This window comes from Phascolarctos cinereus, unplaced genomic scaffold, assembly GCF_003287225.1.
Source record: "Phascolarctos cinereus isolate Bilbo 61053 unplaced genomic scaffold, phaCin_HiC Scaffold_5;HRSCAF=322, whole genome shotgun sequence".
NCBI classification, from domain to species: Eukaryota; Metazoa; Chordata; class Mammalia; order Diprotodontia; family Phascolarctidae; genus Phascolarctos; species Phascolarctos cinereus.
The window spans coordinates 249647213-249673412 of record NW_027555958.1 but is presented as its reverse complement, the minus strand read 5'-3'; the positions used below and the strand labels follow the sequence as shown (position 1 = coordinate 249673412).

At 34.9% G+C, this 26200-nt stretch overlaps 1 protein-coding gene across 2 annotated transcripts in view; it reads left to right on the top strand.

Annotated features, from left to right (window-relative positions):
* The window catches only part of LOC110202632 (putative olfactory receptor 2W6), a 227827-nt gene that overhangs the window by 102030 nt on the left and 99597 nt on the right, over positions 1 to 26200 (top strand). For both annotated transcript variants that reach the window (XR_013487094.1, XR_013487093.1), the window contains exon 3: positions 7787 to 7887. The gene's annotated coding sequence lies outside the window, so the exon portion shown is untranslated. The remainder of the gene's footprint in view (positions 1 to 7786; positions 7888 to 26200) is intronic.

The following is a 26200-nucleotide window of genomic DNA, read 5'->3' as shown; positions in this document are numbered from 1 at the left end:
TTCATCCCAAGTTTTTGGAATGTTATCTTTTTGTTTATATTTTTTTGATGAAATTATCTATTATTTCTGATTTTAAGTTTGAATCCTTTCTTCAAAGGCTCTTTATTTATCAAAGATTGTATTACATTGTATTGCTAAGAATTTGTTTCGTATTTCTTTTTTTAATTTTTTATCAGATTTTTAATCCCTCAGCATTTGGTCCAGTTGTCATGCAATGTGAGAAATGTATATGTTCCTTTCTATTACTATACAGTAATTACTAGAAATCTATCATGTCTGGGTTTTATAAAATTTTATCCATGTCTGTGATTTCTTTCTTTTTTATCCTTTTGTTAGAGTTTTCTGTGTCTGAAAGTAGTACATGTAGATCACCAAATATCATAGTTTTGCTGTCTCTTTATTCCAATAATTTGATTAACTTTTCCTCTCAGTTCTTAGATGATGGCATTTTAAAAAGTGGGATATTTTAAATACTGGGATTGCTATTTTGTAACACTTTATTACATAGGAGGCATGTTTTTTCTTTACAATAATATTCTAAAGACACTCAAGGAATAGCATCCCAAGGACTCTTTCCAGTGAAGTCAGTGTTCAATAGCTGGGTGTTAGGTATATTTTTTCCCACCTTTATATTTGAAGAAAATGTTTTAAAATCTAATTTTGTAGCTGTGAGAATATATGACATTGTGAATCTTAAAATAGCCTTTGAGAAGAATTATGTAAAGAAGTCTTTCATACTCATGGGATGGGTGTAGGACTTAAAGACCTTAAGTACTTACTTAAATGTCTAGGGTATGACCCCAATATGGGGTATGTGACCCCAATGATAGTTAAGGTTTTGGCATAGGACAGTCTTCTGTCCCTTATTTTTAAGAATTTCTTTCTCTGTACATACACACACAACACACACACACACACACACACACAAATATACATAATCTAGTGTTATATATGTGTGTGTATATGTATATGTATCTGTACATATGTATATATATATGTATTCTCTCCTGAATTCCACACACATCCATCCATACATGCATATATGTGTGTGTGTGTATATGTATATATATGTATGTATGTATGTATACATATATATATATATATATAGTGTGTGTGTGTATATATATATGTATGTATGTATGTGCACATTGAAGCACAGTGTGGAAATTTTCTGATGAGCCAGCAAAGAAGAATAAGAGTGACTCATCAGTCAGGTAGGAAAAGAAACATTCAGGGATGGGGGACCTACAGCCCTGAAGCCGCACGTGGCCCTCTAGGTTCTCAAGTGTGGCCCCTTGGTTGAATTGAAACTTCACAGAACATTCAGTCAAAAGGATGCACTTGAGAACCCAGAGAGCCACATGTGAAACTCAAGGCTGCAGGTTCCCCACTCCTGAATTGGATAGTAACATTGTAGAAGAAGATAATATGAGTAAGTGGGTATTAAAGTTAACAGTGTCAAATGCTCCAAAATGATCAAGGAGGATAAAGCCAAAAGAAAAGCAAATGGATTTAGCAGTTGAGATCATTTTAGTATATTATTAAAGTGGTTTATATTGAGTTGTGAGTCTAAAACCTTATTGTAAGGGGTTGAGAAATAATGCCTTGGTGCTGATTGCTAGGAAGTTGATGGTGATAGTGAGGAGAAGTATATGGCAATATCTTAAGGGGAAGATGTGGTAAAACTGAAGGTTGTTTAAGGATGAGGGAGAGGTGGACATGTTTGTAGGAAGCAAAAAAGAAGTCAGTAAACATGGGGTGACTGAAGTTGAATGAGATAAAAGGAATGGTATATGGGGAAGCACTGTGAAGAAATGGAGCAAGATCAAAGGCACAAGTGAAAGGTGTACTTAATGATGTGCAAAGACCAGCTCATCCTTAGAGACTGGAATAAAGGTTTAGTGGATGAATTTTGAGAAGTGGAATAGGTGGGAAGAGGAAACTCATGACTGTTGGCCTCAGTCTCATCAGTAAAACAGAGGGTGATAGCAGCTGCTTAGAAAAAGGGAGTAGAAATGAGATTGAAGTTTTGTGGAGAGACAAAGCAGTTTGGAATGCCAATTATGGGAATTGTGATAATCATTTAGAGAAGAGCTAAAGGAACACTGTACAAGAATGAGAACCCAGAATTGTTCAGTAGCACAAGAGTAGGAGTGAGAAAAATGCAAGGTGGAGTGACTTAAGCAGGGAATGAACAACTGTAAGATAGAGAAAGCAAAGAATTTAAGGGTAGAGAGCTGTGTATAGTTGAATTGGATAAATTCAGGGTCAGATTGTGATGAAGGGAAGTGAGGCCAGCAATAATGAAATGGGAGAGCACAGAGGGAGAGAAGTTACAGTGAAGATGAAGAACAGGATTGAAACAGAAAGATAAATGGAAGGAAAGGTGATTTTGATCAGAGAAGATTCAGAGGTCTAGGCCATGGTTATTCATGGTGGTGATTAACACCCATGGCTAATGGTGACTGAAGTGGTGTAAAATTTAGATCATGGACTTTAAAGAAGTTGAACAACTTGGAACTAGTTATAGAGGAACATCAATGTGTATATAAAAGTCTATACGTATGAAGGTATGGTGGTGGAGAGATAGGACATAATGGGTACAGAAAATGAGAAAAGTGGGCAGACACAGTCATTGTGCTGTGTAGCTTTTCTTAATTTTTATTTCTGGTTATGGTTGTAAGGTAAGACTTACTGGGAATGTGGGACTCATAAGGTGACTATATATGAAAATGACTGAGTTATTAATGAACTTTTAATTAAAAAAGAAAGAAAAGAACAGCTATACTTGATTTCGAGAATGTTATAGGTGGAGGAGGAACAGAGGGATAGAGTGAAGCTCAAGGAAGGAGAGTTTGAAGATATTTAAAATCAGTGGGTCTTGAAGAGGCAGTTGCCTCATAGGCCATTTCCTTTCCCAGTTCCAGTCTGGCAGGGCATGAGATAAGGCACAATCAACCTACACTGGAGAATGAGGCTTTTGTGATTTCTAGAGAGAATTCATTTTTTTTTTTGTGCACAGATAAAAAATGTTATATGAAGACTAGTAAGAAAAGTAGACAAAGGAGGATACAGACTGCAATATCAACTGGAGAACAGAGGTCGGAGAGATTAAGGACAGCAAAAAGTACCATTAGCATCTTGAAGAAAAGAAGAAACTATATGGAATAACTGCCATAGAGAAGGAGAGCTAGAGATAAAGAAAAAGAGAGCCAAGAATAGATTATTGAAAGAATTTCTGTGCAGCAGGGCAAGTCCAGTTGAGATTCAAAAGATACAGTCAGCAAGATTCAGTTATTTCCTCCAGCACTAACCAGTGGCTGAGAAGTATGAGGAGGAGCTCAATCATAGGGTTTATCCTTGGTTGAGGGTTAACATCAAAGAAACAATGGGAAGGTCAAGGATACAAGGAATTCAAGGATGAAAAAATATAGCCCCATGTCCCACTTTGGATGGTCCATCTCTGATGTGAGAAACAATGTAGAATCAAATTCATCTATGTAGGGAACGCAGATGCTCTTCAACTTTCTCCCTATTCCCCTGACTATTGTCCCCTAACCACAAGCACTACCACCACTTTCTTGTTCAGTTAATAGGTGATACAGATGTTCTTAATCTTTTTAGAAAAAGTCTATTCAATGAGCACAGACATTCCCATTAGGATTCCCAGAACACATTCTTTTACTGAGAGTCTCTTAATGGAGAAGTGGAATATGGAATGAACTGTCCATCCAGTGGACTTTTCAAATGAGAACTTTGGACTGGATTTTTAGTGAAGATGCTGGGTAGTCTAGGGGCCTGGGAGTCAGTACTGGGCAACATGAAAGGACAGAGAACAGGGTAACAAGCATTTAGCACAGAACCAATGCTACCCAACACCATATCTTTCTTAGGAGAAAAAGTTAAGTATATTGTAAGGCAACAACCAATCCAGTAAAATATTACATAAAAGCCCACCAATATCAGGATGGTTTGGGTAGCCTTGGCCTCATAGGAATGCCTAGAAGAGAGGCTGGTGTTATGAATGTGCTGAACATTCTTTTTATGGCTGTAGAGAAATACCACCATGTAACCACTGGCCAGACTCATTAGAGTAAGAAAGAAGAAATCTCGGATAGTTGTGACCGTGAGAAACACATATTTAACCATGTAATAAACATCTGGTTTAGTGGTGCAGTATCTCATAGAATAACCTTGTTTGTACACAGTGAAATTTTCACTGGCTTGGAGAGCATCAATGACACGGATGTAGATCAACATGTTGATGATCCAGATGAAAAAGAAGAAAGGAAGTATATATTTGCTTATTCTGGGTTTTAGCCATGCCCACCTTGAGTGGATGGGACTGATAGTGCTAGCTTGGAATATGCTTAGGAGACAGGTTGTGCCAATAGAAAGGCCCCGGCCCAACCTGTAGAAATACATGATCATCTTACACCCAACATCATCCAGAACATTTTTTGCCCCAAAGTAGACCATAGTATCAGGAATTCCTCTAGTGATAAGTGTCATAACATTAGCTAGTGTCAGATGGGCGATAATCATATTCATGGGTCTCTTATGGTGGGGCTGAATATATAAGACATAGATGTATATCACGGATAGTCGGGAATTCCCCAGGACTCCAATAACAGTTTGAAAGAAGGTGCAAATCCCCAAGATCAGATCACTTAGAAGCATTCTGTCGGTTTCTTTTAGGGCATAGCAAAAGGACCCAAATCATTGGCATTTCATGGAAATAGTGCTAATGAATTCTTGAGTGATGGAATTCTGAGGACATCAGCAGAGGGTAGATGAATGTTGTCCAGAGAAATGAACAAATTTCCATAGTACTGATTGAATAGAAAGAAGTTATAACTGTTTACATTGTTATTCAAATTCTTTAATTTTACTACTTTATGATGCAACGTGGAAAACTTTCCAGTATTCCACCCACACTCCTGTGACATTGCTAGCCTCATCTACTTGACATCATTTGTTATGCCTCTCTGATGCCACCCACCCTGCTTCTTATAATATTATATAGCCCACCTTTTGAAAGCACCCTGGGGTGGGGGAGAAACGCTATTTCTTTTTTAGTTCACAAAGTATGATGTGACAAAATAGACCTTCATACCTGTGTGGAGCTGGCATCAAGGTTGAAGATGAGAGTTGCTATATAGCCTGAATATCCTTACCAATGAGCTTGCTAATAGACTTTTCAGAATGTGGGCTTTGTGTGAATAGAAAATATGGTTTAGTGTCTGCACCTTGAATCAAATGGAAAGGATCCCCCAAACCATCTAGTTCAAGTCATACCTGAAAAAAAAATTTCCTGTGCTCTACACCTGAAAAAGTGATCCCCTAGGTTTTTGGTAGAAAACTTCTAGTGATGTCCTTAGATCCTATTACCTTCCAAAGCAGACCTTTCCACTTCTGGAGATTTCATAGGCAGAGTCAAGGAAAGAGGCCACTTTGAAAGGAAGATCAGAACTTTACAAGAGTTAATAACTTCCTGCAGAGACTTCTGAATCATCCATAGGTCATTAAGTAGTACAGTTTCAGAGCTTCCTGGTACAGTGTGTGGTACAGGCTATAGGAAATTTTGAATTTGTGGAGAGGTGGCATGATGTAGTAGAACACCCTTCTTGGAGTTCAAAGATATAGGTTTAAATCTATCATTTAGTGATGATATGATTGCTGAGTTCATATAATCTCAGTTTTTATCAAGTGCCCATTAAATATAAATACACTGCTAGGCTTTTAAATTACCTTATCCTCAGTTACCAAATTTGCAAACTGGCATAATAATACTTGTATCATCTACCTCAAAGCATTGTTGTAAAGAAAGTTTGAAAAATGAAGAATTCTTTTTCACAGTTGTATGATCTTTATCATTCCAGCTCCCAGACTAATTGATCTTGCTTTTCATTGACTTGATTGATTTTTAGAGATAGATCCATTCTAAAACAAACAAAAAACCAAAACAGAACCATGCCATAACATATGAAACCTGTCCTAACTACAGCTTACCTTTGGCTTCTCTTTTATTTCTCTTCCATCAGGAGTTATGTATGCCTTCTTTACCACACTGTCACGTACTTTTTTGTACCTTTCTTCATGATCTTTTCTAGTTGTAAAAGGAAATAGCTCATTAATATTTTCCCCCATTTAGTCGTAGACACAGACATATTTCTAAAAAGGACCTTAACAGTGATACAGTTAAATATCTCCATTCTAAAAATGAGAACACTGAGGTTCACCGAGATTAATATCCATTGTGCCACCTAGATTCCCTTGGAATTGAAAGCAGGCCCTTAAATGCAGTTGTTATTCCAGTGCACTATATTGCCTCGTGAAGAAAAACCATTTCAATTTTCACTTCCTTACACGCAATACTGGGAAAACTTCCAAGGTAATATATCAGAATTCCAAGTATTCTGTGTAGCAAAGTACTGTATCCCAATATTTTCCTGGGAGTCAAAGGCTTATGGCTCTGATTTATGATTCTAAGCAGCTGTATGACTTTGAGTAAGTTATTAATGGACATGGGAGCACAATATTACTGGACAATGGAGATTTCCATTGTCTTGAATCACAAAGACCTGAGTTCAAATATGACCTCAGATAATCACTAGCTGGGAAAGTAATTTGACCATGCTTGCCTCACTTTCCTCATCTGTAAAATGATCTGGAGAAGGAAATGGCAAGCCACTTCAGTCTCCTTGCCAAGAAAACCCCAAATAGGGTCATGAAGAGTCAAATACAACTGAAATAACTGAACAACAAAAACAATAATTCAATTTCAAGCTGCTGTCTGAGTTAAGATGTCACTTAACCTCTCTGATTTCTATCTGTAAAATATTGGTGCTGTTTTCAACGATATCTCAGGCCCTTTCTAACTATGAATGCATTCAAAAGTAGTTTGTTATTCTGTTAATATAGTTTTGATCCAGATTTTAAAGAAATTTGAATCCTGGGCTAAATAATTTGAGTCTTATTCATCTGACCATTGGGAACTATTGAGAATTCTTACAGAGTGGATCACATTTATATATTAGTAATATCATTCTTGTTAAAGTCTTTAGGATGAATGGGAGAGATGAGAGACTGAATGCCAAGCAAATAGTTAAAAAGACATTGTAGTAGTGTAATTAAGAGGAAATAAAGAGATTATGAGATTATTATTATATTATGTTGTTAGGAGAGAAAATTTAAAGAAGTGAATGTATTCAAGACAAAGGAAAACTCAAAATTTTGTTATATATTTGAATTTACTGTAAATCAAATTGTTTGGGGGCTAATTTTGATGCTCTCAGATAGACTGAAAGACATAGTTTCCAGGAATAAGATGATGGTATCCCCATTGTACTCTGCTGGATAGACACCATCTGGAATGTTTTATTCAGTTCTGGACATTGCACTTTACAAAGAACATTGATAGTCTGAAGAGTATCCAGAGGAGGGCAATCAGGATGATATAATAATAATTACTTATTAAGACTATACAATGCTAGGTACTTCAAAACTTAGTGGATTAAAACAATGAATAAAGAGACTCAAAGCATTTACATTTTGTAAGGAGCAAAAAGGCTATTGTATTTTTTATGTCATAGATTACAGAAAGGACAATGAGAAAATACTTGTTAGGAATTTATTAGTAAATGCGTTGAAGAACCTCAAAAGTTATCAAAACCCCCTAATCTTTTTCAGATGATTTGCTGTCTCTTTACTCCTCCCCCATCTTTTACCTGTGAATCTGATTTTTTAAAACCTGTGCATAAGACTTTTAATTTAATCATTTTAGGTTTAGTTCAGTGTGAACATATTGAATCCTGACCCTGAAAAGAGAGGAGCAAAGAAAAGATTGTTGTACCTTGAGAAGAAGCACTACAGATGAACTCCCAGGTAATGAAGTGTGGGAAGGGTAGGAGAGAGTGGTTAATCACTAAACTACAACTTGTCCTAAGGAGGTTGGAGTAGAGTACAGGGGAGATTTTAAAAGCTTTTTTCAATAAATCCAAGGAGGACTGATAAGGGAGATATAAGAGTCTCTGTGCAAGATCTAGGTTGGAAGTGATACTAATGAAGTGAAAGAGATTATATCTACTGTTGGTAAAATGATTAACAGAATAGAAGTGAACACCAAAGTTAACAATTTTAACTTGAGTTTAAATGGGCTGAATTTACCTTTAGAAAGTAAAAGTCTTAGAACTGATTAAAAGAAATGATCTATTTCTTGTTTAGTTAATTTTGATATTTTATATTTTTGTAGGTAATCACCCAGTTCCTTTAAATTCTCAGTTTTTCTGGTGTATAACTATGTATGGTAATTATTATCATCATTATTACTACCAATATTATTATTTACTCTTTTAAGTGTCCATTCAACTTATTTTTTAAAATTTTTAATAATTTGCGCCTCTATCTACTCTCTCATCCCAGGTCAGGTTTTCTAAAGGTTGTGGAATGACTAAATAAATTTTGGTATATAAATATAATAGGATTAAACTACAAGAAAATACAAATATGAGTAATGAAACAAAGCAGAAGAAAAATATAACATGCTAACATAAAGAGAAAAACTATTATACTTAAAGTTTACTTAGCCAACGAAATTGTATTAATATTAAATTTATGTTTAAAGAATCTTGAAGTTAATGTTAACACAAATGAAAAAGATCAAGTACTTTTTTTTTTTACAATTATTATCTTATTTGATGCTCATAATGACCTTGGGAAGTAGGTGCTATTGTTATCCCATTTAAAAGATGAGGAAACTGAGGCAAACAGAAGTTAAGTGACTTGTCCAGGGCCACAAAGCTCATGTTTGTTGCCAAATACGAACTTTGATCTGCTGGCTCCAGACTCCGCATGCTAATCACTCTGCCACCAGCTACCCCTAAGGTGTTTAAGTACCTAACAATAAGGTATTTAAACGCCATTGAGATTTTACCTTTCCTCTGTCAAAATTGGACCAGTTTAACAAAGATAAACAAAAATGACTTTATAGATGAAAAGAATGTTATGAAGGAGAGAGTTGACTATGGAGAAAATGGAATTGGAAATATTAAAATTTATTTTCTTCATTAATACATAGGATGTTTTTATAAAAATGATCAAGTTGCAGGGCAGAAGGATTAAACACGTGTGTGGACTATACCATGGTTAACAACACTCCCTACTGCAGCTGAACTAGGTTAAAATGTAATTAGAAATATTTAACAAAACAAAAACATTAATGTTAATGTAATGTTTGTTTTTTTGAGTCAATATATAACCAGCAGAAATCCTTATTTACAATTTGCTGGCACCTGTTTGTACTACAGTTTGATAGCACTGCTCTTAGAGTATAGAGAAGGTAGTTAAACACTTCCTTTTTTAGATAACATATCTATACTTCAATGGATGTGTGAACTCATGTACGTATTACTTCCATATGTTAAAGACAATGAACCATTTACATCTGCCTATCTTGCATAACTCAGTCCTATTTTCCCATAAATATATCCTTGGGAATCTACCCAAAGGCTTGGGGCCTATCTCTAGATATCCTGACATTGTTTAAACCCTCATGGGGAATGTGGCTGTCTATATTTTATGCCTTTGCCCTCACTATATGACTGGTCCATTTTTTTCCCTGCACCATTCATGTAGTAAGGGAAAAGAATAAACTGTTAAGGGAAAGAAAATATTTTTTAGATATCTCTTTTATGACTTCCTTTATACTTTTCTATGTATTTTTTTTTGGAATGATCTGATCAAATAATATATGCACAAGTGTGCCTTTTCTCTCTTGTTTTGATCAAGGATGTCTACATTATTCTCATTAAAATTTCACAGAGGTGAAAAAAATTGAAGGCTTGATGAGAGTTTCTATTGATACTCGATTACCTTTCAGAGAGCATTTGATGTATTTTTTATGCCTTTGGCCCCGGTAGTCTTTTTCAGATACCTTGGGAATGGATCTCTTAAAGACCTCCAGATTTGTTTCAGCACGTAAATCCTTTGTGTCTAGTTGTTCTCATCCACTGGCTTCTCTGATTTTTGTTTTCTTCAGTAGCACTTTCTCAGACAACACTCCATTGTCCTTGGTGGCAAAAAGTTTGTTGTAAACATCTTTATACATTTTCTACCCTCCTTATGTTTGTTGTCCACATTTCAGTTTCATCCTTAAATATCCTTAATATGACTTTTTTGCTTAGTTAGGTCTCCCCTAACTCTCTCTCAACTTATTGATTTTTACCTTTTCTGCTTCATAATGTTTTGTGGGGTGATACTTTTCATAACCTCCCATCACTCCTTTCTGCAAGATTTGACAAATATGCATATATATCTATATCTATATCTATATCTATATCTATATCTATATCTATATCTATATCTATATCTATATCTATATCTATATCTATATCTATATCTATATCTATATCTATATCTATATCTATCTTTCGGTTAGGCAATGGGATTAAGTGACTTGCCCAGGGTCACACAGTTAGCAAGTGTTATGCATCTGAGGCTGGATTTGAACTCAGGTTCTCCTGAATTCAAGGCTGGTGCTCTATCCACTGTGCCACCTAGCTGCCCCCTTAACTTTTTTAAAAAATGTGTATGTTTTAATGTCTATATTCTAAATAAATGTTATTCTTGGCTTCCAGAAAGCTCTACTTGGTGAAGGAAATCAAAGTTTGCTGGTGGAGGCAACTTTTGGGCACCTTTCATCTTTTGATTTTCATTTTTTTAAATGTTCTTAGAAAATGATGATAGTGTATATGTCCTTTTATCTGTTTCCCATTTTTTTATCAACAATTTATTTCAATAGGTTACATTGGAGTTGCCCCAATTATACATCTTATTATTTCATTTTTATTCATTCTTTAATTTTAGCATTAATTTTGATCTCTGCATTAGCAACTTGGTGATCTGATTGTACACAAATGACTCCTAAATCAATAACCCTGTCTTTAAATGATATGATCTTTTAACAAATGTTGTTATATTGTTTGGTCTAGTTCATCCATATATTCTTTCTGAAGAAAGAATTCATATCACATAGTATAGGAATGAGGCTTTTATCTCATTCTTAAAACTTTGAAATCTCTCTTTCTTCTTTGTAAAATATATACCTTGGGGCAGCCAGGTAGCACAATGGATAGAACACTGGTCTTGGAGTCAGGAGGACCTGCGTTCAAATTTGGTCTCAGACACATTAAAAAAAACCTCACTAGCTCTGTGACTCTGGACAAATCTCTCAACCCTATTTGCCTCACACACACACACAAAATATACCTACAGGTATGTATAAATGCATATGTATGTTTATGTGTATCTCAATATATTTTTTCACTATCAGTCTTTATTCCCACCTCTCTGTGAAAGATTCTTAAAAATTAAGATATATGTTGATTAGGATTACAGGATTTTATTAAGTACCTTTTATGGCTATGGAGAAGGGGTGAAGTCTTAATCAAACAAGAGACAGAGGCCGTCACAAAAGATAAACTATTTAACTTTACATGAAAATAAAAGCTTCTGCATGAACAAAATGAATTTAACTAGGATGATAAAGGAATTAGATTGAGGAATAACTGAATCAGACACCTATGATAAAGGTCTCATATCCAAAGTATAAGAAGATTCAATAAAAAATATATAAGGCCAAAAGGTGTTCCTCAGTAGAAAAATGGTCAAAGGATATGAATAAACAATTTTCAAAGTAATTTCAAACTATTAGCAACCATATTAAACACTAAACTATTGCAATAAGAGAAATGTTGATCATAACAACTCTGATGTGTCACCTTGTACTCAGCAAATTGTCAAAGAAGGCAAAACACATCAACATTGGAAGTGTTATGGAAAGACAGACACACTAATGCATTGTTGATGGAGGAGTGAACTGCTTCAACCATTCTGGAAAGCAATTGGGAATTATGCTAAGAAAGTGACTAATGCCTATTCCTTTTGATGCAGAGATCAGTGAAGCATAAGAACTGCCCAAACATCCATACTTATACCCATAGATTACATTGCTAGGAATATATTGCCAGTCCATTCAAGTAGCATTTATTAAGTGTCTACGGTGTGCCAGGTCTTGTGCTAAGCTCTGGTGATGCAAAGAATGGCAAAGGACAGTCCTTACTCTCAAGTCGCTAACAATGAAAAAGATAAAGACACTATAGATCCAAATGTACAGCAGCAATATTTGTAGTATCACAGAGCAAGAAACTGAGGTGCCCATCACTGGACGAATGATGAAACATGTCATGGTTCATAAACATAGTGGAATCTTACTGCATTGTAAGAAATGAATACAGAGAAAATGTGGTAAGACTAATACCAAGAGAGAAAAGCAGAAATAGGAAATTAGTATACAAAATGACCACAGTAATGTAAGGTGAAAGATCAGCAACTACAAAACCATTGAACTGAACTCACTTCAAAATTATAATGACTAAGCTTGGCCTAAAGAAAAAAAAATAAAAGAAGTTACCTCTCTCCAACCCTGGGACTATGGATGTGGAACACTGTACATAATGTCAGACTTTTTGTTATGTTGATTAGTTCGCTGTTGTGCTTTTCCTCCTCTTATTCTGTTATAAGCAATACCTGTGTAGATTGAGAAATGTAAGTGATATAAAAACAGAACAGAAATAAAAATTGATAAAGAAAAAGAACAAGAACAACTTCTTATATGCATCAACAATATTTATAGCAACCCTTTTTTTTTTTGTCATAGCAAAGAACTGGAAGAAAGTATACCCCCATCAACTGGGGACTGACTAAACAAGTTGTGATGAATGAATATAGCAGACTATTACTTTATTGTAAAAAAAAATAAATATACTGGATACAAAGAAGCATGGGGAGACATAGGCAGTGCTGAAAGGTGAAGTAGAACCAAGAAAACAATATATACAATGATGATAAAAATCCAAATGGAGAGAACAAGTATAACAAAACAAACTGTCTGAAAAACAAAACTATAAACCTATGTAAAAACAATACCTATACTTCAACATATCAAAATGGATGAGATACAGTTCAAGCACATTTCAGAGGCAAATCTGTTTCCTTGAATTCTTATAAATGGAATAGAAAAAGAAAAGTCCAATGAGCTACACGTGTTTTTAAAAATTACAAGTCCAAGGGTAGACAGAGCCTAGATTGGAGTATTTAGGTTGGTAGACATCTAGCTACAGTTTCTTAGATGGCCCCTACCTTGATGTGGGTGGATCCACTTTTTGTCTCAACTCCTCCTCTCAGCCAATTTCATGGGCATGATTTTCCCTTAATAAATTCTTCCACTCTTTTTTTCATTCAGAAGCACAGTAGGCTATTAGAACTTTGGGGGTGTGGGGGAGTAAACTTGTGTGAAGATTTTTCTTACTTCCCTCATCTCTATTCTTAATGCCACTATTTGTGCTCAGACTTGTGAAATCTGGGTTTGTGTGGCTTGTTATTGTGCTTGGGAAGTTTATAAAATTATTTTTTAGAGCAGTCAATACAATATTGACTTTTTACAGTATGCAATTGATACAAAATACAATTGATTTTTTACAATATTACAATATTTTTTATAATATTCTTTTCCCCAGGCATGATAGAGTTATCAGAATTGAAAAGGTCCAGATCCTCTGTTCCTTTGTATTTATGTGCCACTGACCATTCATTGCCCATCTTTCATGCTTTCCCTTCATTAATAATGAGGCACATTCTAGGAACAATTAATGTGTATCTTTCTCCCTAGCACTGCTGTTAATTAAAACAAAAAGAGTAACTTTAAACAATAGAAATAAAAATTGAAACAGGACCTAACTCTCTAGGAAAGGAAAGGGAGGATCAAAGTGTCACTCACCATCATTTATCTCAGCAGATTCAAGAAGCCCTGGTATTTCTCATCTTATTCCCAAGTGATATCTCCAAGTCTTAGTCATTCAACCATGATAGTGACAGTGAACACCTTGGTGGCCAGCTTTTCCTCTGCCTCAGTGCACAGGCAAAGTGAAAACAACAGCAGCAATGATTTGAACTCATTGTGCTGTCATATTCACACTCAGTTCTAAGCTTCTTTTTCTACACTAGTGTCTCGGTGCCACTCTTCTTCCTAGAGCAAGCCAAGTGATTCCACTATAGCCCCCAAGAACTTCAAGTCCCAGCATGCAATTTTTTCCACATCAGAGAAACCACCACTTACAAAAAGAGATCAATAAAATTAAAATGAGGACAAAAGAAATAATTTCAAAAAGTAAAGATGAAATAAACAGAATTTAACACACTTCCACTGTCTTAAGCCAACTTCTTTTTAGGAAAGGCCATGTGGAAATATATTTTTGCATGATTGCACATATGTAACTATATGAAATTTCTTGCCTTCTCAATGAGTGCGAATGGAATTTGGGATTCAAAATGAAAAAAAAAATTAATGTTAAAATTTATTTTTATATGAAATAAGGAGAAAATTAAAAAAGACAAAAACACCCTAAAATAAAACATAATTTTTAAAACATAGGAGAGAGCAATGAAAAGTATGAAAGAAATTAACAAAATCAAAAATGGCTAAGGAAAGATGACAACAAAATAAAAGAAAATGAAGGCAATCATCAAAAACTGTTTTACATAATTATAAGGCAAAAATTCAAATGAAACAAATGAATATATAAAAATTTCAATGCAAGAAGAATTAGATTCCTTTTGAAAAAGCCAATCCCTGCAAGAAAATTTAAATAGGTAACAAAAGGACTTTATGGGGTAAAAAAAAATGAAATAAAGTTACAGAGATTCACAAGTAAATCTTAAGAAAATTTAAATAACAAATACTATTTATAAACTGTTTTGAAAAATAAAAAAGTCAATAATATTCAATTTTTCTAGGATTATATATTTATATGATCTTGATATCAAAATAATGGAAAGATGTGGCAGAGAAAGATAACTAGAGACTAATACAATTAATAAATATTGAAATACATTACAAGGTAAAATATTAATAAATATTAGCAATATTAGCTAATTAATTAGCTAATAAATATTAGTGACTTATACCCTCAAGTTTTCATTGTGACGAAACTGGATTTTTATCATGAATGCAAGAGTATTTCAACTTTAGGAAATGAATTAACAAAATGAATCATATTTATTACAAAACTAATTATATTATTTGATTATATCAAAGACCTTTAAAATGTGCCAACCACTATGCTAAGCAATGTTACAAGCCAGAAGCCAGATTTCCATGTCAGTCTTTCTGACTCTGGGCTCAGCACTCTATCCACTGTGGTCAATAATCTAACTGTAAAAAGTCATATGTAGAAACAATATAGGAGCTTGTCAGGCTTTAAAGACACCTTTGCCAGGCACATTTATAAATGCATATAAAGAAAAGTTTTATAACTAGCCATGATGAGCACTTTTAACTACAAACAAAATAGATACGATCAGGGGCAAAAAAGTACAATGTGGAGAAAAATGAAATGAATGAAAAAAGAAAATGAAAGAAGAAAAATTGAGAAGAGAGCTTAGAGAAATGAGTGAAAAGGACATAGGAAAAAAGAGGAAAGATATACAGGACAGAAAAAAGCATGACACATATAGCCCAAAGGGCAAGAGGTAGAACAAAGAAAATAAGAGGACATAAAGATGAAGAAAGAAGTAAAACCAGCAAATGAAGCAATGTAGCTTAACTAGTTCAGGAGTCAAGGAGCTTGGAATCTATTAACAACTCTAATAATTCTAACTAATTGGCTTCACATTCTTGAAAAACTTCTTTGAGGCTCAGTGCCTTCATTTATAAAGTGAAGGACTTGGCCTGTATCACTTTTTGGCCCTTTCCAACTGTGAGAGTATATGATTCTATGGTTTTAAGAAAAGACAAGAAAATGGGGATTACAAAATGAAAAGGGAAAAATGCACAATGCAATAGAGGGTCAATGTGTGAAGAAAAAAGGAAAGAGATGATTGAAAGAAATAAAAAGGGGGTCTAGCAAAAGAGGGAAAAGGTTCATACAACCTACATTTAGAGCTAGAAGAGATCTTATAGTTCATTTAGTCTAATTTCTTCATTTTATAGATGAGGAAACTGAGACCCAGAGTGTCATGCCTAAGGTCACACAGGAACTGCTATGGAATTCATGCTGGACTTTTTAGAGGATCTGAGTTATACCTTTGACTGTCCTTTATTACCTGTGTAACTTTTTATTACCTGTGCAAGACATTCTAGCCCTCTGAGATTCAATTTCTTCATCAATAAAATTAGGATTGGATTGGTTCTTTCCTGTTTTAAATCTATCTTCTTATGACCTAAATAAATGGTAAAGACAAATTCAAACCTAGGTGCTTTGTCTTCCAATCCAGTGCTCTTTCCATTCAAGGGAATGGTTGAATAAAAGGGGAATGAGATAGGTGAGGAGAAGAAAGGAAATAATAGAAAGAGGAAAATGAGAGAACAAAAAATAAGGGAGAAAAGGCATTATGAATGAGAGAAACAACAGTGTTTCAAAACTGTCTTGAAGAAAAGCAAACTTGTTTTGAAACATTTCTTCAAAAAAGAAGCAGTGATTTAAAGAAAAAAATATTTTAGTCCTTTTACTAAGAAACTAATAAATAATGTAGCTTACCCAAATTAGTTTATGCTGTCCTTGAAATGAGGTCTGTGACAGAGTGTGCGTGGAGAAGGACAGTGGGAGCTGGAGTTATAGGAAAGTCATAGCATGACCTTATCTCCTAAAAGGATTGTAATTACTGTATCATCTAAAATTGTTTTGACATTCTCTTCACTGGGAGTTTCTGACAGTTCAAAGAACAAAAAACATGTCTCAGCTGCAAGTTTTCTTCCTCATCTATTTGTCAGAATTGTTAATGTAACTCAAAGTTGTCATATTAATTAAAACTTTTTGAGGCCTGACATTCGACGATAGTGGGCAATCATTTTGTCAAGCCTTTGATTTGATTTCATCTAGTCTGAGACTACAGCCCTATGAGCTATTATTACTGTGTACATAGCAGAATTTCAACCTTCTTTATCCATATTTTGTTTAGTAGAAGGTTTTTATTAAGAGCAGAATGTTTATTAAGAGCTGAAGGTTTGGTAACACATTTGAAAAGCTATGAATAGTATACAAAAATGTCATTGACTCTGGAAGGCTTCTCCACAAAAGTGTTTTGCTTTGCTTCAATTTTTCTTTGCTATCCAACTATTTTCTTTTTGTTGCTAATTAATATGATTTCCTCCTTTTTATGTTAAAAATGAGTTTTATTTCAAGAATTATCTTGGGGTCATTGAAAGAAACACATAGTTTTATAAATGCAACTCAATCATCTCTCTTTAACCTCAATTTTGTGGCCCATCTCTTCTGTCTGTCCAAAATAAATCAATTGTTGGACAAAGCCAATATCAGGAGTTCTTTTTATTTTTGTTCATTTTTAAATTAAAAACAATTTTTTGAGTACAAAATTCTCTCCCTCCTGCACTTTCCCCACCCATGAAGGAGAGAAATATGATATCAATAGTCCATGTGAAATCATGCACAACATAACAAAAAATTAAGTGAGAAAACTGTTCTTCAACTTGCACTGGAGTTGATCAGTTCTCTCTCTAGAGGTAGATAGCATTTTTTATCATAGGTTCTTTGTAACTGTATTGATCAGAGTAGTTAAGTCTTTCACAGTTGATGATCATTAGGATGTTGCTGTTACTGTGTGCAATTATATTTCAGTTCATCTCACTTCACTTTGCATAAGTTTTCATGGGTCTTGCCATATTTTTCTGAAACCACCCCCCTTTTAGCACAATAGTACTTCATCACAGTCACATGCCACAACTTGTTCAACCAGTCTACAACTAATAGGTAGCCCTTCAATTTCCAATTGTTTGCTAATACAAAAAGAATTGCTATAAATATTTTTGTACACATAGTTCCTTTTGCTTTTTACTTGATCTTACAGACCTAGTAGTGATTTTGCCAAGTTTTATAGTCCTTTGGGCCTAGTTTCAAATAGCTAAAGTGGTTGAAACAATTTATAACTCCACCAACAGTTCATTAGTGTACCTCTTTCCTTAATCCTTTCTGGTATTGGTCATTTCTGATGGGTGTGAGGTGGTACCTCAGAGTTGTTTCAATTTGTGTTTCTCTAATCAATAGTAATTTAGAGTATTTTTTCATATGACCATAGATAGCTTTGATTTCTTCTTCTGAAAGTGCCTGTTTAAATCTTTTGAACATTTATCAATTGGGAAATGGCTCTTATTTTTATAAATTTGACTCACTTCCTTATATATTTTGGTAAAAAGGCCTTGATCAGAGAAACTTGCGGTAAAAAATGTTGGTATGACTTCATTGTCAATGGTACCTTTTGGGCAAAATGTGATTTCTCTGATTATCTTTTTAAATTAAGTCTATTTTTCCTTTTGCTTTGTTTGAGATTATAATTGCTACCCCTGCTTTTTTTTTTTAATTTCAGGTGAATTACAATAGATTCTATTGCAGCCCCTTATTTTATTTGGGTATTTTATTCTGTTTCAAGTTGTCTCTCATAAAAAATATATTGTTGGATTCTGGTTTTTAGTGCTATCCATTTCTGATTTATAGATCAGCTCATCCCATTCAGTTATGATTACTAATTATGCAATTCCCTCCATCCCATTTTCCTCTGTTTTTCTTTTTCTTTTTATCCTATTCCTACTAAAAAGGCTATTTTGTTTCTGACAGCTGCCTCCCTTAATCTACTTTCCCTTTTATCATTTCCCTTTTCTCTTAACCTTTCCCCTGGTATTTCCCTGTTGGATAAGGTAGATATCTATACTCAACTGAGTATCTCTCTCTCTCTCTCTCTCTCTCTCTCTCTCTCTCTCTCTCTCCTTCCCTCTTTGAAGCAATTCTGATTAAAGGTCAAGCACTGCCTGCCACCCCCTCCATTTTCCCCTTCACCATAAAATCTCCTTCTTGTGTGTCTCCTTCTCCTCCTTCCTTCCCAAAACGGGATGTGATCTGATATCGGCTCTACTTATGCATTCATATTAAGCATATTTTCACATTAGTCATGATATAAAGAAGAATTAAACTAATGGGAGGAACCATGAGAAAGAAGAAACAAAACAAATCAATAAAAGTAGAGCAGAGAATGATTCCATCTGCATTCAGACTCCATAGTTCTTTCTCTGCACGTGGATAGCATTTTTCATCATGAGTCTTTTGGAATTGTTTTAAATCGTTGTATTGCTGAGAAGAGCTAAGTCTGTCAAAGTTGGTCATTGCCCAGTGTTGCTGTTCTTGTGTACAATGTTCTCTTGGTTCTGCTTACTTCATTCAGCATCAGTCCATACAAGTGTTTCCAGGTTTTTCTGAAGTCTGTCTGCTCATCATTTCCTATAGCACAACAGTATTCCACTACGTTCATATACTACAACTTGTTCAGCCATTTCCCAGTTCATGGGCATTCCCTCAATTTCCAATTCTTGGCCACCATAAAAAGAGCTGCTATAAAATTTTTTGTATATGTGGGTACTTTTCCCTTTTTTATGATCTCCTTGAGATATAGACCTAGAAGTGGTATTGCTGGGTCAAAGGATATGCACTTTATTATAGCCCTTTGGGCATAGTTCCAAATTGCTCTCCAGAATGCTTGGATTAGTTCACAACTTCACCAACAATGCATTAATGTTCCAATTTTCCCACATCTTCTCCAACATTTATCATTTTCCTGTTTTGTCATATTAGCCAATCTGATAGGTGTAAAGCGGTACTTCAGAGTTGTTTTAATTCACATTTCTCTAATCAATAATGATTTAGAGCTTTTTTTTCAGATTACTATATATATCTTTAATTTCTTCATCTGAAAACAGCCTGTTGGACCATTTATCAATTGGGGAGTGACTTGTATTTTTATACATTTGAATTAGTTCTCTATATATTTTAGAAATGAGAGCTTTATCAGTGCCACTGGGTATTAAAATTATTTCCCACCTTTCTGCTTCCCTTCTAATCTTGTTTGAATTGGTTTTGTTGGGCAAAAACTTTTATAGGTAATGTAATCAAAATTATCCATTTTGCATTTATAATGTTCTCCATCCCTTGTTTGGTCATAAATTTTTCCATTCTCCATAGATCTGACAGGTAAACTATTCCTTGCTTTCCTAATTTGATTATATTCTCACCCTTTATGTCTAAATCACATACTTATTTTGACCTTGTCTTGGTATATGGTGTGAGATGTTTGTCTATGCCTAGTTTCTGCCATACTATTTTCCAGTTTTCTCAGCAGTTTTTGTCAAAAAGTGAGTTCTTATCCCAGAAGCTGGAGTCTTTGGGTTTATCAAACAGTAGATTATTATGGTCATTGACTTCTGTGTCTTGTGTACCAAACCTATTCCACTGATCTACCACTCTTTTTCTTAGCCAGTACCAAGTAGTTCTGATGATTGCTGCTTTTAATATGGTTGTAGATCTGGTATGGCTAGGCCACCTTCCCTTGCACTTTTTTCATTATTTCCCTTGGTATTCTGGACCTTTTGTTCTTCCAGATGAATTTTGTTATTGCTTTTTCTAACTGGCTAGAAAATACAAAATAATTTTTTTTGGTGCTTTGGTTGGTATGGCACTGAATAAGTAATTTAATTTAGGTAGAATTGTCATTTTTATTATATTAGCTCTGCCTACCTATGAGCAACTGACATATTCCCAACTATTTAGATCTGACTTTATTTGCGTGAAAAGTGTTTTGTGATTATGTTGATATAGTTCCTGGTTTTGTCTTGTCCAATAGAACCCTAAATATTTTATATTGTGTACAATAAGTTTAAATGGAACTTTTCTTTCTATCTCTTGCTGCTGGGTTTTGTTAGTAATATATGGAAATGCTGATGTTTTATGTGGGTTTATTTTATATCCTGTAACTTTGCTAAAGTTGTTTATTATTTCAAGTAGTTTTCTACTTGATTTTCTAGGATTCTTTAAGTATACCATCATATCTGCAAAGCTAGCTTTGCTTAGCTTTTTTGATAGCTTTGTTTCTTTGTTGCCTATTCTAATTTCTTCAATTTGTGCTTATTCTCTTGTTACTAAAGCTAACATTTTTAGTACAATATTGAATAACTATGGTAATAATGGGCATCCCTGTCTCACCCTTGATCTTAATGGAAATGCTTCTAGCTTATCCCCATTCCATACAATACTTGTTGATCATTTTAGATAGATACTGCTTATCATTTTAAGGAAAACTCCATTTATTTCTATGCTCTCTCTTGTTTTTAATAGGAACGGGTGCAATATTTTGACAAAAGCCTTTTCTGCATCTATTGAAATAATCATATGATTTCTGTTAATTTTGTCATTGATCTGGTCAATTATAGTCATATTTTTCCTAATATTGAACCAGCCCTGCATTCCTGGTATAAATCCACCTCACCATAGTGTATTATCTTTGTGATAAATTGCTGTAATCTCTTTGCTAAAATTTTATTTTAAAGGTTTTGCATTTATATTCATTAGGGAGATTGGTCTATAATTTTCTTTCTTTGTTTTTGCTCTTCCCAATTTAGGTATCAGCACCATATCTGTATTATAAAAAGAATTTGGTAGGGCTCTTTCTTCACCTATTTTTTCCAAATAGTTTATATGGTACTGAATTAAGTGTTCTTTAAATATTTGGTAGAATTCACTTGTGAATCAATCTGCCCTGGAGATTTTTCTTAGGGAGTTCATTGATGTTTTGCTCAATTTCTTTTTCTGAAACAAGGTTATTTAAGTGTTTTATTTCCTTTTCTTTTAATCTGGGCCATTTATATTTTTGTAAGTATTGATCCACTTCAGTAAGATTGTCAGATTTATTGGCATACAGTTAGACAAAATAGCTCCTAATTATTGTTTTAATTTCCTCTTTATTAGTGGTGAATTCTTCTTTTTCATTTGGTAATTTGATTTTCTTCTTTCTTTTTCAAATCATTTTAATCAAAAGTTTATTTATTTTATTGTTTTTCCATAAAACCAGCTCTTAGTTTTATCAGCTCAATAGTTTTCTTAATTTCAACTTCTTTAATCTTGCCTTTAGTTTTCAGAATTTATAATTTAGTATTTAATTGGGAATTTTGAATTTGTTCTTTTTATAGCTTTTTTAGTTGTGAGGTCAATTCATTGGTCTCCTCTTTCTCTATTATATTCATGTAAGCATTTAGAGCTATATAATTTCTCCTAAGAACTGCTTTGGCTGCATTACATAAGTTTTGGTATATTGTCTCATTATTGTCATTCTCTTGGATGAACTTATTGGTTGTTTCTGTGATTTGTTGTTTGACCCATTCATTCTTTTTTTCCCCAACATATAAGTATATTTATTATATATCAAAGGACAAAATGTTTTATATTTTCTCTTGTATTTTCTGAAAAAAAATATTCTTTTTATAAACTCAAATTTGGTTGGCCTTTTTAAATCTTTTCATTCAATATTGCATAGGCTTCCATTTTCTTTTCTTTTCTGTAGTGCTCTTATCAGTATAAGACTGACTTGGGGGGAGCTCCCCCTACAGTGAGATAAACAAGCAACAATACTTCCATTTCATCAACTGTCTATTCCATCTCCTCCTCTTGAGACATGGCCAACAACAGTCTGTTTTTCTTACATATTTTCCAAATTTAGGGACTGAAAAATATGTGATCATGATGGTAACTGCAGGCTGTCTCCAAGAGCCCCGCTGCTAGAATTCATAAGTGAGAAGCAGGGTTATCATTAGAGCAACTTCTTTTTTTTTAATATAAATTTATTTATTTTTAGTTTTCAACATTCCCTTCCACAAGTTTTTGAGTTCCAAATTTTCACCCAATCTCCCCCCTCCCCCCACCCCAAGATGTCATGCATTCTGAATATCCCTTCCCCCACTCCGTCCTCTCTTCTATCTCTCTCTCCTTCTCTTATCCCCTTCCCCTTCTATTTTCCTGTAGGGCAGGATAGACTTCTGTACCCCATTTCCTATATTTATTTCCCAGTAGCATGTGAAAACATTTTTTTTAAACATATGTTTTTAATTCTTTAGGTTTCAAATTTTCTCTCTTCCTCCCTCTCCACCCACCCTCATTGAAAAGGCAAGCAACTCAATATAAGTTGTACATGTGCAATTATGCAAAACACTTCCATAGTAGACATGTTGTGAAAAACTAACTCTATTTCCCTTAATCCTATCCTGCCCTCCCATTTATTCTATTCTTTCTTTTGACCCTGTCTCTCCTCAGAAGTATTTACTTCTGATTAACCCCTTTCCCAATCTGCCCTCCTCTCTATCATCCCCCTGCTCTCTTGTCCCCTTTTCCCCCTATTTTCTGTAGGTTAAGACAGATTTCCATACCCAATTGAATGTGTATGTTATTCCCTCCTTAAGCCAAATCCTATGAGAATGATTCACTCATTCCCTCTCACCTTCCCCTGTTTCCCCTTCCACTGTAAGAGACTTTTCTGGTTTTTTTTTTGTGTGAGATAATTTACCCCATTCTACCTCTCCTTTTCTTCTTCTCCCAGTATAATCCTCTCTCATCCCTTAATTTTATTTTCCAGATATGACCCCTTAATCTTCAACTCACCCTGTGCCCTCTATCTATCTATCTACATATACATACATACAATTTTTTTCCTCCAACTACCCTGATACTGACAAAGGTCTCATGAGTTATAAATATCATCTTTCCATGCAGGAATGTAAACAGTTCAGTCTTAATAAGTCTCTTATGATTTCTCTTTCCTGTTTACCTCTTCATGTTCCACTTGAGTCTTGCATTTGAAAGCCAAATTTTGTATTCAGCTATGGTTTTTTCATCAAGAAAGCTTGAAAATCCTCTATTTCACTGAATGACCATTTTTTCCTCTGAAGGATTATACTCAGTTTTTCTGGGTAGGTGATTCTTGGTTGTAATCCTCTATCCTTTGCCCTCCAGAATATTATATTCCATGCCCTGCGGTCCTTTAATGTAGAAGCTGCTAAATCTTGTGTTATCCTGATTGTGTTTCCACAGTACTTGAACTGTTTCCTTCTGGCAGCTTGTAATATTTTTTCCTTGACCTGGGAGCTCTGGAATTTGGCTATAATATTCTAGGAGTTTTCCTTTGGGGATCTCTTTGGGGAGATTGTGGATTCTTTCATTTCTATTTTGCCTCTGGTTCTACTATATCAGGGCAGTTTTCCTTGATAATTTCTTGAAAGATGATGTCTAGGCTCTTCTTTTGATCATGGCTTTCAGATAGTCCAATAATTTTTAAATTCTCTCTCCTGGATCTTTTCCAGGTCAGTTGTTTTTCCAATGAGATATTTCACATTGTTTTCTAATTTTTCATTCTTTTGGATTTGTTCTACTGTGTCTGATTTCTCATAAAGTCACTATCTTCCAATTGCTCTATTCTAATTTTTAAGGAAGTATTTTCTTCAGTAAGCTTTTGGACTTCCTTTTCCATCTGGCCAATTTTTTTTTAGGGCATTTTTCTCCTCATTGGCTTTTTGGACCTCTTTTGCCATTTGGGTTAGGCTATTTTTGAAGGTGTTATTTTCTTCAGTATTTTTTTGGGTCTCCTTTAGCATCACTCTCAGTTTTTCCTCTACTTCTCTAACTTGCTTCTCAAAATCAGTTTTGAGCTCTTCCATGGCCCAATTCATATATTTCTTGGAGGCTTTGAATGTAGGGGCTTTGACTTTGTTGTCTTCTTCTGGTTGTATATTTTGGTCTTCTTTTTCACCAAAGTAAGATAATATAGTCTGACTCTTTTTGTGCTGCTTGCTCATGATCCCAGCCAATTACTTGAATTTTAAACTCTTTGTTAAGGTACGAATCTGCTTCCAATGTGGAGATTGTACTGTCCTAAGCTTCGGGGGTTTGTACAGCTGTTTTCAGAGATACTTGTAGGGACCTGTAAATTTTCAGTTCTTCCAAGGTGGTATGATAAGGGGCAAGGTGTTTACTCCTTTCCTGGCCTGCGACTACAAATACTCCTTTCTGTCTTGTAACTGTGATGAGGGGCTCCTCCCCACAACTACTACAAGCTCCACCAAGCCAGGGCTCCTCCTCACCCCAGCACCACTGCCCAGAATTGCGTCCCAGATCCGAACACGGGGAAAGCAAGAGATTCCTGCCTCAGCACTGGCGAAGAGATCCCTGCAATCCCTCTCTGATCAGCCACTGGATTTCCCCTCAGTCTGTGGGCCAGAAGCTTGGGAAGCAGCTGCCCCCCCACAGGGCCACGCTCTTGGGGAATGGAGCTGAAACCCCGCCTTCCTTTCTCAGGCACCGACAGAAACAGACTTTTCCCACTGACCTTCTAATTTGTCTTTGGCATTGGTGGATTGAGGAGTCTGGAAACCTCCACAGCTGCCCGAGTTTCAGTCCTCTGAGGCCTGCTCCAGGTTTGCTGCAGCCTGAGCGCCCACGCTGTGGCCTGTGCACCCACGCCATGCTACACTGTGCTCCCAACCCGGCACGATACAGCTTTCTGATCAATCATCCAAGTTGTCTTGGACTGGAAATTTGTTTCACTCTGTCTTTTTGTGGGTTCTGCTGCTTCAGAATTTGTTTAGAGCCATTTTTTAAATGAGTATTTGGAGGGATTTGGAGGAGAGCTCAAGCAAGTCACTGCTTTCACTCCATCATCTTGGCTCCACCCTGACCCATTCATTCTTTAGGGTTAGATTTTTTAGTTTCCAATGAACTTTTAATCTTTCTGTGGCCCTTATTACATGTATTTTTATTGCATCATGATCTGAAAATGATTAATTTAATATTTCTGCCTTTCTGCATTGGATTACAATGTGTTTATGTCCTAGTATATGGTCAATTTTGTACAGGTGCCATGTGCCAGTTAGAAAAAGGCCTATTCCTTTTTTTTCCCCATTCAGTTTTCTCCAGGGGCCTACTATATCTAACTTTTCTGAAATTCTTTTCTCCTCCTTAACTTCTTTTTTTGTTTACTTTGTGGTTAGATTTATCTAGCTCTGAGAGGGGAGGTTGAGGTCCCCCACTAGTATAGTTTTGCTGTCTATTTCTTCCTGTAACTCACTTAACCCAGCTGCTAAGGATTTAGGTGTTGATGCATATATGTTTAATATTGATACTACTTCATTGTCCATTTTAAACAAGATATAATTTTCTTCTTTAACTCTTTTAATTAGATCAACTTTCACTTTTGCTTTCTTTGAGATCAGTATTGCTACCTCTGATTTTTTTTTTACTTCAGCTGAATCATAATATATTCTTCT